The sequence below is a fragment of the Mastigoproctus giganteus genome, chromosome 4 (assembly GCF_048544385.1).
Source record: "Mastigoproctus giganteus isolate SK-2022 chromosome 4, ASM4854438v1, whole genome shotgun sequence".
Classification (NCBI taxonomy): domain Eukaryota; kingdom Metazoa; phylum Arthropoda; class Arachnida; order Uropygi; family Thelyphonidae; genus Mastigoproctus; species Mastigoproctus giganteus.
Genome location: NC_143578.1, coordinates 162707884 through 162720905, shown reverse-complemented (window position 1 = coordinate 162720905; position 13022 = coordinate 162707884).

The following is a 13022-nucleotide window of genomic DNA, read 5'->3' as shown; positions in this document are numbered from 1 at the left end:
TTGTAAATAGTTGTGTTAAATAAATGAACAACTATTTACAAGTAAACACAAAAATAGGTCCTATGAAGCAAAAAGTAGCATTATGTAGTCTTCAGAGCAAAGAGCCAATTTGGATGTGGTTAATCCTGGCTTGTGGAGAAATATCAACTGTTGCACAGTATGTGTCCATGGTGCGATCATGATATAATAATAATAATAAGATTCTTTATTAACATGAATTTTATACAATAGTGATTCCTTACACAGAAAGCCAGAGGAATCTTACAATTTGTTGTTTATGCAAGTGATTTTGTTTTGTTTTATAAAAAATAAAAAAATAATAATAACTAAATAATAATTAATAGATCAAAGCAAAAATGATAATCAGAATGTAAAAATGTAGTAGTAATTACAGCGAAAAAGGACTACAAGTTGAGGAGAACATGAAATCACATCGTCTAAGATCGGCACCTACATAAATGTACTTTACAAACAGCAAGATGGGACAAGATGCCATCGCGATATGCCTTGTCTATAGACCACAGGTCGATGTCGAGCGAGTTGAGAGTGTCCAGAGTCACATTAGAGAAGTGTCTCTTGAAATTCTGTAACCGCTGGAGCCTTGAGCACAAGGAGGGAATACTACAGAGATGTCTGCCTGGCAAAAGCCAACCAACCGTGTTCCAGATGTTGATGTGATCCTGCTTAGCTGAGTACAGATGAAGGAATGACTTTATTTTTAGCACATGGGCGCTGTGGACTATGGGCGTATATTGCAGGTTGCAGCAGAGAGTAGATTTAGATGTGTAGATCTGGTGCGACCACACGTTGGCCCACTTCAGCACCCAGAATTCGAGGCCCCATAGTTTCCTGAGGCTGGTGGGTGGTGCCGCCGACCAAACTTCCACGGCATAGGAGAGTACACTACAGAAGTAAGTTGCAAGGTATTTCTTGATTATTTGCTTATTGTGCGTTTTGCACAGATCAATTTTCATTCCCCAGAACGCTCTCAGGGCTTTGGAATACTGAGCTTGGATTTGTTTTTTATAGGTGAGGTTGGCATCAAGGATCACTCCTAGGAATTTGACACTGTCTGTGGGAGTCAGGACATTTCCTGCCAATTCTGGAAGTAGAGAAGATGCAGTATCAGTAGAAGTCATCCGACTTGGTGTAAAGATGAGATAGTTTGACTTCTCTGGATTGACTGACAGGCCAAAAAATTTAGCATACTTATAAAATGTATTTAGGTAGCTGTTTACAGATTCAAACGCGGTTTGTCTTTCTTGTGAATCACCAACATGGCGTTTGCATGGCAAGTAGCAAACAATATAATCAGCATAAGATAGGAAAGCTGGAATTTGATCCATTAGTGGAACGAATATTGCTGCAAATTACAAGGCTGAGAGACAATCACCTTGTGTGATCCCTACCTACTACGACGCTTTTAGTGACTGTAATGCCATCGCCTTTGAAGTGAAGCATTCTCCTAGATAGCAAATTATTGAGGATCTCGAGCATATTTCCGGATATCCCGTAGAATCTCTCAAGTAAGGCAAGAAGGGGTGTTATTTGGACTGAGTCGAAAGCAGATTTCATGTCCAGAAAAATGGTGTGAAGATCTTCGTTGTCATTCCAGGCGTGAAGTATTTTCTGTGATAATGACTGTAGGCAGGTTACAGTAGATCTATTAGGCATGGCATAATGGGTGTGTTCTGGCCTATGCGCAAAGATTGCGAGTGCTACATCATTATAGATGCACTTCTCGAGGCATTTCAGGAAGGGAGAAGCAATTGATATTGGCCTGAAGTCAGCCGGTCTTTTCGCATGAGGCTTTTTCGGAACTGCCACGACTCTGTATAATAACCAGCTTGCAGGCACCTGTGCAAATTTGAGAACTTTGTTGTAGAGTTGAGTGAGCTATTTGCTGATGAAATAAGAAGCAATTTTTAGACTAAAAAGAGGTATTGCGTCAATTCCTATGGTGAATTTGTCAAGTAGTGAATTTATTATTTTTATTAGTTGTTCTTCGGAAATTTCTGTATTACTAGTAGGTGAAGAAATGTTAAACGCTTCGTTCCAAGGATATACTTCGGACACACGGTGATCTCGCTTAAAACGCAGCACATGCTCACACCATTCCTTTACATCTAAAGATAGAGGGGTGCAAGTATGACTAGTGGACCACACACGTTTTCCCCTGTCTTGTAAGAGGCATGGGCTGCCTTTTTTTTTCTAAAGGCCTTGTTCAGGAGGTCATTCCACCATGGCTTTGAGTGGGGACTAAGGATGCAAGTTTTGGACATTGCAGACCTTGCAATGAATTCCATCCATCTCGAAAGCCAGTAGGCAGCCTCATTTATGTTAAGCTCAGCCAGTATGTTCCATGGGTAAAGTTGGAAAAGGGTAGTAACTTTTCCAATGTGATGTATTTTGGATTGTATACTCTCCTGACAGTGTTTGTAGTTTGTACTTGTGTACGTTCATCTTTAGGTGCCTGCAGAGATATTATCGCAGCAATCGGAACATGATCGGACGGGAGGAAGTTCTCAGTTATGGTCAGGGTTTCCTTTACTAAACAGTTTGAGAAGATGCGCTGCAGGGTGGCATCGCCGTGTGAGGGAGGAACATGAATAAGACCAATGCCCATTTACGACATGTTCAATGACAGAGTATCTAGGAGCTTCTTGGTGGCTGGCAGTGGAAGGTTAAAGTCTCCGAGGATGATGAGCTTTTGCCGATGGTTGATTGTGAATGACAGCCATGCTGTCAGATTAAGGACAGAATCCTCAGAAATTGGTGGAGGTAAATAAACGGCACACACCACAGATCGACAAACCAGCAATTCGGTAGATTCCAAGAACAGCTTCTATGTCATCTCCTGGATAAGTGAATGCCTTAAACAGGGGGAGTGAACTCCTTTGACAGATTGCTACACCGCCACCTCGTCTCCCAATTCTATTAGCAGCCAGCGTGTGATAGCCAAGATTTGAGGTGAAGGCAGCAATTTCCATTTCATCTCTGAGCCAGGTTTCAATCAGAATGACGAAGTCGTACTCTGAGCAGGAAAGCAAATCAAGTAGGCCATCTAGTTTGTTTTTGACATTCCTGATGTTTTGTAGGAAACATTGAAATTTTACCTCGCCAGAAGGTTGTACTATGATGAGATTACTCTTGGAACAGTATTTGCTTTTCACATAATGATCTGAAATCTCGTCGCATTTGATGTCGCATTCAATGTGCCCTCTTACTGGATATTCTAACTGGAATGCGATCTGCCCGATGTTCCCTCGTCATCTCCCCGTTAGACATCCATAAGTTGCATCCATTCTCGGATATAATTTGGGAGACTCCGCTAGAGAAGACAGGTAGCTATGTGGAATGGGGTTCGGGCTTGATAGGTTCTTGGTCTTTGGTGTCCCATAGTATGGCATTACCAACAGACCTCTGGGCCAGTATTCGGCATTGAGGTATTGTTGGTAATTAGGCCCATCAATCTGAATCCTAAAGGAAGCATAAGACGGATGCTTGGTATTGATTTTGAAAGGCTTACCGGGTATGCCTAGTTCCATCAACAGTGCCTGAATTTCTTCCACTTTTGTCAACGGATCTAGCCTGCTAATGAAGATATTTGCATGAGTATTGCTGGTGGCTTGGCTATCTCGTATTCTGAGGCTAGTGTTAACTACTCTCGTGCCAATCGAGGTGGTTTTTTTGTTTCTGGAATACCGTTGGCGTGGGGATGCTTGCGTCGGTTGAGGTCCGGGCATCTGGCTTTGCTGTACTCCATTCATGCCTGCAATGGCAGAGTTTCGTTTCGTTGATTTTAGCATGGCACTATAGGCGCTGTCTTTAGAGAGTGTAACTATATCCGTTTCGGGTAGTAGCGATGACTCAGGTGTGGGAGATGGGCGTTCCAGTGGGCCAGAACAAGGGAGCCTAGTGTTCACGGGCAAGAGACCTTGTAGTACGTTCAAGAACTTTCGTTGATAATCTTCAAGCTGGCTCAGACGTTCCCTTAGCGAGCTATTTTCTGAATACAGTTTTCTTAGAATGCCTACAATAGTTTCAAGTTTCTCGGTGTTACACCCGCAAAAACCGCAGCTAACTTTGGCCTGTGATTCCGTTTGAGAATAATTATTAGTAACCCCAGGGAAAAGCTTGTTGTTCGTAGCCGGTTCACTGAGAGTGGAATTGTTATGTGTGGTGACTTCATTAACAACATTGAGCATTCTAGAGGGAGGGAGGCAAGTGCGCTAAGGGAGCAGCCAAAATGTCAGTTGTATCTGACGAATCTCTATTTTGCTTGCGGCAGAGTGCACATCTCCATTTTGATTTCCTAAGTTGCGCAGTCCGTTTTAGATCTTTAATGCCACTACAAAAATTGCAAAAAAGAAGCTGGCATGATAATGATGAACATTTTATTAGGCAGTCGGAAAGTTTTTCGCAGCTCGAGCAGGGTTGCATATTTTTCGACGGCATTGCACCCAAAATTCATTAAACACTACAGGGAGAGATATGGCAAGGTTGCTGACAAAGTAAAAGCAGAGTACTGTACTTACTCACCAAGGAATGTTCCTTCAGGCTAGGATTAAGTAGGGTGGTGAAGAGCTGACTGCTTACTTTTCGCCGTATGTGGGCTCCAACGGGTTAATGAATACACACTGCATATGGTTTAGATCGTGACTTGGTTGTATTGCCCAGAATTGAACAGTAACAAATCATACACTGACTTCTAAAGCAAATTTTGATGCCCATATTGGCAGTTAAAACGAAATGACCCCCTTTATGTTCTAACACAATGTTCGATCCCATACTGTAAACAGTATGAAAACAAAGTTTAAGAAAAACGAAGTGAACTCGCCCGTCGAGCCCGTGCTCTTGAATTGAATTTGATTGAATACTTGAAATGAATAACATTAGTTGAGGCATATGATGCATGAAACATTACTTAAACAGCATCAGAAAAAAAAAAAAAAAACCTTCCCATTTCACCCAAAGAACTGTCTTTCCTCAATTTGAATCTATGCCCATTCAGGTTCTTAATCTGAGCAAACGGAAGTATGCCATCAGCATTGAGCCTGCTCAAGCCATTCAAAGCCTTATACACCTCAAATAGATCACCTTGCAGGTGCCTAGTCTCCAGCTGCTGCAACTTGCAGAATTTAAGCCTCTCTTGGTAAGAGCATCCCTTTCTTCCTCTCATCAATCTTGTGGCCCTTCTCTGTACTCGTTCTAGCAACTCTACATCCTTCCTAAAATGAGGTCTCCAGACCTGTATGCAGTAATAAAGTTGTGGCCTGACCATTGCCTTATACAAAGGGATAATCACCTCCTTGTCTACTAGCAAAATTCCTATATATCATTGAGAAAACTCCATGACCTACTCTGGCACCTGTCTGCACTGCTCAGAAAACTTCATATCTGACTGCACAATTACCCCTAGGTCTTTTTCATGCTCCACCTCACTGATTGTAGTACTATACAGTTGATACGTTTCTCTTAGGTTACTGCTACAGATATGCAGTAGTTTGCATTAGTTAATTAGAAGGCTGAATCAGGGTGTGGCCAGTATGACCATCTTCTATTGCTAAACGTTGTGCTCATTGAGGGGGGGGGAATAGATGTAGATTCCTACTACCTATTATAAGGACCTGATCGAAGCGTTCCACGAAGGATCGATGCCATCATTTGGGGAAAAAGGTAATAAGTTGTAAGTCCACCTTATTCCCAGGTACAGCAATGATCCTTCGTGTTTAACAAATGTGATGGTTTATAAATAACTTTAGCAGAATAGTTTAATCTAAATAGCAATGTGTGCATTCTTTTGTAATAAAACAATTTAGAAGGTCGATACTAAAGTGATTGTTTCTGGAGATTCTCAGAAGGTCTCATATGAACCTTTTATGGGTTTTTATTTTATCATTATTCCCGTCATCTCTTTTCGAAGACAGCAGTAATCTTATAAAACATCAACCTTCCCTAGAATCACCTTTATATGTCTCGGTGGAATCATCCAGTACCTCCCTAATGGAATAAAGATTTCCAGGAATAATGCCTGTGGAAGTGCAAGAAAAGCTGTCAGGTTATTTAAATCTGATTTTTGGAACTTATTGAGCATACTTTCAACGATACTTAATAAGCACCCTTTTTCTTCTTTAAGTTGTGAAAAACATTTTGGAGCCATGCCTCTTTTCAACTGTGCTATCAAACTGCGTGGATGAAGTTAACTTTCTTATTTGTGGCCTAACGAAAATTCCTTTCTTTGAATATTATATCTGATACTGGATATTCATTGCAAAGATATTTAAAGGAATTGTAGTGCTTGTTTAAAGCTTTACAGAGTGCTTCATTAATCTTAATTTGATACGAAGTAGAGAAACAGTACTTTTGTTGGATTCATTAAATTTTCTTGTTCATTACTTTTTAAGCTGGTACTTACAGCATTAATAATGTAACTAGTCTACTGATTCAACAATTTATCTAGATCTTTGGTCCTCTACAAAGTACCCGGTTATGTCCTTCATATGTAACTTTATTAAACAAGCTGTTATTAGAATATTTTCTGGTGTTATATGAGAACTTCGTCGTTCCCAACTGCAGGTCCAATTCTGCAACTGTTGCTTTTGCTACACCCTTCCACACCCAGGTGAGTCGTATTAACTGTTTTGCTAACTCGCTTGTAGTTGTATTATTATGGAATAGCTAATTGACAACTTCTGATTTCAAGGGTTTTGGACTCGGCTGTTATCGTTTGTTATAAGCCAATTTAGTCTGTGAAACACGTTTTCTTGTAACGAAGAAGTGGAAAATATCGGGGAGGGAGGGTCAGACCAGAGTTTACAATGTAAAAGGTAGTATTAACGTTCGGGAAGTATGTACCTTATCTTATAATAATTTATAGAAGCGAGACCAATGGAGTAAAGAGTCGCGGGATCAAAAAACAACTGCAAAACTTAAAAAAAAAAAAAAATCAATTATAGTTCTTTGCAAAGTGGGATCTCAAGTTAACCTCGGAAAGAATGAGTGAATCAGTTGAAATATGTTTATGGTAAGCTGTCTAGTGGCTGCATTCATGCACTAACTTTAGGGGGGTTGCAAAACGAATAGGGACTCCCATATTTCAGGAGGGAGGGAAGGACAAAAAAAAAAAAATGTACACAGACTTTTCCATATTTTGAGAGGACATGGCCATCATTTTCTTGTTTTCATCCAGCGTCTGAAAGTTTTGACAAGGCCCCTGCTTGGATATTTAAGGCAGTAATTTCATCTGGTATAAAAGGGAACATTCCTTCTGTCGTTTGGTGAATGGACTATTGCATTAAATCATCCACCCGAACCCTGTATTTTCAGTCTCCATGACATCTGAAATGTTGGAAATATGATGACGCTTATTTAGATTCAGATTCTGCTACTATTCTACTGACATTAGAATGGATTAAGTTGTTAATCATTTTTCAAACCAATTTCATGGCCGCCATGTTTCATCCCGAAATATGCCTTTCACCATTTTTCTATATGCCTATAAAAATTATTTGGAAAAATTATCTGATTATTAAAAGAATTCGTTGTAGAATTTTCGGAGTATGTTGTGAATAACAGAGAAGGAATATTCCATTTTCACTAAGGAAAATGGAATATTCCTTTTCCAGTACTGTGGATTGATCAGTACTATACCGAACTGCCAATGATATCCATTTCATTCGCTACGGTTAAGAATGACAGTGTTACGATATGTAAATATGTACTTTACGTTGTACTAAATATCCATGTTTGTTTCTTGAGATTATCCAATTATATATTTTAAAATGCTACGTTAAGTTTTGCTCAAAAAATAATATTTTGAATATTAGACACTTGAACTATTCAAAAAAAATTACTGATCAAAACATTCGTTTTATAGTTTTCGTTCATTTGTTTATTTCTAATTAAAATTTTACTACGCAGTTCCTTGTTGTTTGATTAACATAAGAAAGATACTCTCATTCGCTGTGAAAAGGAATATTCTCCCAACTCTGGTGTGTTATTATTATTATTAGCATAGGTGCAAGGAAGTCTAGGGTTTATGCTGCACCAACCAAAAAACAATTTCTGAATTACTCTTTGTGTGTGTGTGTGTGTGTGTGTGTGTGTGAGAGAGAGAGAGAACAAGAATCAGAAGGGAATCACCAAGAAAGAGAAGAATGACGATCTCCAGCTCATTACCCTTGGTGTGCCAAGCCCATATTCACCAGATGTGAGCCCCTGGGGTTAAAATGAGTAATGCCGAAATTTCATCGTATGAAACTGTATCTACGTCTATTACAATTTGCTTTTTTGTACTATACCCTATCTCATTTCAAATGCAAGAGTCGCACTCCTTGAGCCATCCCTTCCTGTCAAACAGTACACGAACGTTTATTGACCTTAACAGCCCGTTTAAATTCTCAAACGTTCGTTTTCCCGATCGTTCTCAAATAAAATTAAATGTCCTGTTTTTTTCTCATTCTTTTAGTATTAAAATAATATTCTGTTTTTCAAAATAATAAAACTCAACTACTTAAATTGATATACCCAGATATTTGTACAATCATACATAAATAATTGTCAATTTAATCAATTGATTTTATTGTGAATTAATTTAATGAATTTCATTATTGCATGGAAAATTGCATATCTTAGCTTATTACAGATTATTATGAAAAATAGAAAATAACTTAAGAATCAGTTCAAACTTCTCGGTCCAATCAGCGAAAAATGTTGAAAGGTTTAGAACTGTTCTAGACAACGTTATTGCTGGTGTTTCTTTATTGTTTTAGATATGCTAATTATGACCACAACAGCAGTTTCCCACCGCACCCACGGTATTTACAAAAATAAACAACTTGTTATGCATAAATATTGAATATGATCAACTTGGCATGCAACCCCTGTTTATTATCATTTATCAAATTTCAACCTTTAACACAATGAAGTCCAAAATCATTCCAAAACAAACCACAAATTTTCAAGGAAGATAAATTAGGTTAATTTGGTCAAAAATAAACAACCCAATTTTTATTTTTTTTCTTTTGTGATCACCTCGAACTAAACATTTATATCTATGTAATCACCTTTCGTGCATCTCACTTTCCTTGATGCCTCTTGTCTTGATTGTACTGATGAAAATGTCCCTCGTGTCATGCAGATTTGGCCCTCGTGGGTACCACAGTTGGTAGTATCGCCGTCCTCCCCATACAGGCTGGGAAGACATGAGTTCGAATCCCATTGATGACGGGAGGAATTTTTATGGGCCTTTTCACAGTGGCTGAGTTAGTGAGCCTCAGGCGAGGACGCATGGTTTTTTGCTCCCCGCAGCTCATGCAATTTGCAGACAACAACGTGCAGGTTTGGTTTGAAAAAGTCTCACAAATGCATATCAATACGAGTAGCGTATTTATATGCTTTAGTACTTATGTACCACAACCCCATTATTCCTACTACGCGTCTTCCACAAAAGTATAGCTATTTCGCCCAGTCAACTCGCTTGAAGTCCCTCAAAGACTGGAGGAATTTCCAAAGATATCTTGAAGCAATACTATAGTTAGCCAATAAAATGCAAACCAGCCCATGAACCCACGCCCAACATAGCAATGACGCAATATGGTCGAAGTCACTCATGTGCCTAAAATCCAACAAAAAAAGAACCCTATGCATTCTTTCCAATAGCAGTCATTTTGTATTTGAATTCTTTAGATACCAGCATCTGCTTAATTTGTGAATAAATGAAAAGATCACCGTTCACTTCAGACAATTTTCGATATATTACGCTTTTTTTTGTGGAAGGCTGCACTTTCAATAAGCTTTGAGAGATTGTTCCACTGGTCATAGTTTAATGTGAAGTTCTGATAAAAGAAAGACTTCTATTCTGATGCTTTAGTACTCGTCTGTTGCTCTGCTGTTCCATAACAATAATTTTTGACAATTTTCCTTTTAAAAGGACAAAAATAAAGAAAAAATTGTGAATTCTGAATCAGCCATTGCCACAATGAGCTGAGCGATCAACGTTTCAAAGTAACAATATTCAAATTGAATAATTATTGCTTTGGTGATCCTCTGAAAACATTCTGTAGAATTGTTACAAAATCATGCAGTTGCAAATCTCCTCATTCTAAATTAAACAGTACCTAAGGTAGATTAATCCATTAAGATTTTTAACATTAACAATTAATATTATAATAGAATTTTCTCTTAGTGGAAAGGCCACAAAGAAATAAACAAATTGCATTTGTAGAAACGACATTTCTACTGTTATTTTAAATACTTTCTCTTACGAGTAGAGGTGACTGGAGACTCTTTATATTGTCCTCTCATGCTTAAATTCTCCATTTACTCGGAATAGAATTTCGGGATTAGAATCGTAAAACCGTCTGAGTGCCAAATTTGCACCATTTGCTTCCTAAGAATGCGCTTTTTCTGAGATAGATTCCAATGAATATATTTCGTGAAAAAATAAAGAATAAATATGGAAATTGGATAACATCATTCACTTCTGGTTATTATGGCTGAATGCGTTTGCGTATCGACTTTACAGGCAGATCTGAGAAAATAAGTTTGTAAAAGTCTTCACTAACTTGACAAAGCTAACTTGAATAAAAATACAAAATAGGTAACTTGAAACGAGGGATGTTAGGCAATAAATTTCTCTTCTTACTGCGTTCGCGTAAAATGAGAATTACAACCCACTAGAATGCAGAATATACAGAATAGACATGTTTCATCTTGGCTGGTAGAAAATCTTTTTTTATGTTTATACCGACAAATAAGAAATATTTTGACCTTTATGTTTGTGATGATAATAATAATAACTCATAAAGGTATGCTGTTTATGATTAGACAAAATTCTTCGTTTGTTTAGTGGAGAAATTCACTGCCTTAAATATATTCAAAATTCTTCCACGTGTGGGCATTACTTTATTTACTTTTTAGAACGTATATGCGTGGTTAACTGGAGAAATCTTTTCGCTTTCAGAGCAAAGTAAAGTGCATGTTTTAGGCAGTTTCATTTAAAGAACCTGTAAGGGTTCTTTAAATGAAACAACGCGTATAACTCCATTTGCATTGTAAAAGATTATGCAAAACAAAAGCGCCTTAGGAATTTAGAAACATCTGCCTCAGTTGCTCACGCAAATCTGCTACCCCTCTCATAGAATTTAGACAACTGTTCTTTAAACCACCACGTGCTGTATTCTTTCATATCGTCCGTGAGAGGATGTTGCATTTAAAGGAGCTAAAGTGTGAAAGTGATCCAGACTGTAGGAAGAATGTTTGAGTGCCTCTCGAAGTGAAACCACGGTCAAGTGTGTGTTTAAGCGCCAGGGCAACTAAGTCCATGAGACGTCAGTATATTGTATACATATAAGGCATGATACAGTCCTTCAATAGTGACGAGGAGCTGTGATGTTTTTATTGCAAGCTTCTGACACCTGGACACATTTCCCTGACTTCTAAAGCATTCGGACAATGTTGCATGAATTTTCAATGTTTTTGTGCATTGTGGTGCGCACAGAACCAACACTAATATTCACTACTTTCCCTAACTGAAGGAACAGGATTGAACGGTAACTTTCCTTCAGTAGGTCACAATTATTTTATAATGTTTGCAAATTATAAATCATTGTTAGCAAATTAAAATGTTTTGAGGAGTTCTGTTATTTGTTCGTTTTAAGAAGTTCAAAATGGAGCCTGGGATCCCCAGTCTTGGATATATTTTTACCCTGTTGTTGTGTAAAATATGCGCTAAAACTTTATAAACAGTAGATAAACATTAATTGGACTGGAAGAGTATTCAAATTATTATATTAAGGTCGCCCGTAGTTTCTTATATAAACCTGTATTTGTGTCTGTAAACTGCGTGTGTTCTCTGATCGATTTCCCTGTTTTGCTGGACGAAAAAACCCCAGTTACTGGGGAAAAAAACCTTGCTATCTACGTCTGAGACCGACTAACTCAGCCACGGAGTGAAAAAAGCCCATTAAAGTTCCTCGCCTCATCGACGGGATTCGAACCCAGGCCTTCCACCCGGTGTGAGGAGGACAGTGGCGATACCACTATGCTACCTGCTCAGATCGCTGGAAGGATTCTTCCAGCGATCTGAGCTGAAACTAATTGCTCAGCTCATAAATGTATGACGTTTTACTGTCTATATTTAAACCACAAAGATTTGGTAAGAGGTTTGAAACGCCGCGATAATTTTCGTATTAGTTCTATATACCTTTTCAGCGTTACTTATTTCCGCACAAAGTTAGAATCTGTTATATAATGGTGACTGATAAGATCGAAGGCTAGATGTGAATGTACACTGCCCTACCATTAATATCTGGATACCCTCCATGGATGGGGAAACAGGTGCTGTGCATGCAACACATCACAGAACTTGCTACAAATATGCACCCTGGGCTTCGAACAGACATTTGCAAAAGTGGGCAGGCAAGATGACGTTCAACAGAATTACCTCAACAAATGCTAGACGACGATTAACATGGTATAAGGAGCGCGAATCCTGGACTGTAGAGCAGTGGAAAACAGTCCTGTGGACAGACAAGTCGAGGTTCGCACTCTACCAGTCCGATGGCCGTTCCTGGGTGTGGCGAATGCTAGGGGAACAGTTCCTTCCTGATTATATCCTCCCAACAATAAAGTCTGGTGCAGGCAGCGTCATGGTACTGGGCTCCTTTCATGGTTTGGCACGGGTCCATTAGTCGTTATCGACAAAACAATGAATGTTGTGTAATAACCAGGACATCCTGGACAATTATGCACTTTCAACGTTACGGCAATACTTCAGAGAAGACATGTATCAGCAAGACAACGTGCCATGCCATACTGCTTGGGTCGTAACAGAGTGGTTTGAAGACATGAGCATGGAAAGGTTGGATTGAATGGTTTGAATTGAATGGCTCCTTTCATGGTTTGGCACGGGTCCATTAGTCGTTATCGACAAAACAATGAATGCTGTGCAATAACCAGGACATCTTGGACAATTATGCACTTTCAACGTTATGGCAATACTTCGGAGAAGACATGTA